This window comes from Fukomys damarensis, unplaced genomic scaffold, assembly GCF_012274545.1.
Source record: "Fukomys damarensis isolate Sample0158 unplaced genomic scaffold, DMR_v1.0_HiC HiC_scaffold_22, whole genome shotgun sequence".
NCBI classification, from domain to species: domain Eukaryota; kingdom Metazoa; phylum Chordata; class Mammalia; order Rodentia; family Bathyergidae; genus Fukomys; species Fukomys damarensis.
The window spans coordinates 23,950,322-23,951,710 of NW_022900934.1; the positions used below are offsets into that span (position 1 = coordinate 23,950,322).

Genomic DNA, 1,389 nt, shown 5'->3' on the forward strand with positions numbered 1-1,389 from the left:
CCAAAAAAAAAAAAAAAAAAAACGGTCTGAGGATTCAAACTTGGAGAGTGCCTGCAGCAATCAACCCCTTTACACTTGATTCACTCCTGTCTTTCATTACCCAGTAATTGCTTCATCCACGTTATTTTTGTTATCCAACTAATCACCATTTATTGAATGTCTGTGGTTTATCAGGTAGTCTATAATGCACACTTTGCTTGTCACCCACTTTCGTTCTTATACAAACCTATGAGGCAAGTATTATTTTCCTATATTATAGATGAAAAAAAGTTTAAAAATTTGCCTGTGATCCACGGGTCATAGTAAATGTAAAGGTAAAGGGGGAGTAAAAGCTGAATTTTCAGTGTGTTATCTGTGACCTATGCTTGTCCCACTAACAAACATTACACTGACTCTCAACTGGGGTGCAATTTTGTCCCCTTATGGAAACTAAAGGCAAGGATGGGGAATTTTCCTGGCACACTTTAAAAGACATGGGCATGTATTAGAATTTGAGTTATTAACAGTCAGTGCCCAAATTAAAACAAAAACAAAAAACGTGCCTGGAGGTGTAGCTGCGGTAGAGCACTTACCTAATGTATGAGACCCTAGGTTTGATACCCAGTACTGGAAAAAATTATTTTTAAAAACTTGACATTTAGCTGGGGATTTAGTTCAGTGGTGCAGTGCCTGCCTCACAAGCTCAAGGTCCTGAGTTCGATCCGTGGTACTAAAACCAAAATCAAAACGGGGGGGGGTGGGACTTGACATTTAAGTGACATATTCAGCGTGATTCCGTGTGATTTACCCAGAATTGCTGATATACTAAAAAATGGATCTGGGAATCCCAAGATGGGAACTAGACCATTTACTGCCTCTCAAGAGTTGTTATCTTCCAAGTTAGAAGTCACAGGCGGCAGTGGCTGAGTTTGTGTGTAAGGACGGTAAAGAACTTCTCTCCTGGCCTCTTCCCTAAAGGTGCCCCCGTGGCCCTGGGACCCCTTTTCACCTCAGGAGTCCCCTTTTCTCATGGAACTTTCTTCCCTGAAACACCCCTCTTCTGAGTTCCTCAAGAAAGCTCATCTCCTCCGCCATGAAACCCCACATCTCCTACAGAGCCCCCACCTCCTCACGGAACTGTTAAGTCGCCAGGGATCGCCCCAACTTCCAGGGAACCCTCAGTTCCCAAAACTCTCCTCACAGAACCCTATCTCCTCCCGAAATTCATTTTCCTTCTCCACAGAGAACCAGAATTCTTATCTCAGTGAACCTCCACCTCCGCACGGACCCCTCAGTTTACCAAAGGAACCTGCCCATCTCCTCTCCTCACCGGCGCCCCCCCCGGCTCCCCGGCCCGGCCTCACCCCGCGGTTCCTCCACAGAGAGCCGGTGCAGCTCGCTGTAGCGCTG

At 45.9% G+C, this 1,389-nt stretch overlaps 1 protein-coding gene across 3 annotated transcripts in view; it reads right to left on the reverse strand.

Annotated features, from left to right (window-relative positions):
• Acss2 (acyl-CoA synthetase short chain family member 2) overlaps positions 1-1,389 on the reverse strand; it is a 48,889-nt gene that overhangs the window by 43,360 nt on the left and 4,140 nt on the right. The window contains exon 1 of one of the 3 annotated variants that reach the window (XM_010639937.3): positions 1,344-1,383. The exons of the other annotated variants lie outside the window; for them this stretch is intronic. The gene's annotated coding sequence lies outside the window, so the exon portion shown is untranslated. Of the gene's footprint in view, positions 1-1,343; positions 1,384-1,389 lie in introns of those variants that run through there. 3 annotated transcript variants of the gene reach the window in all.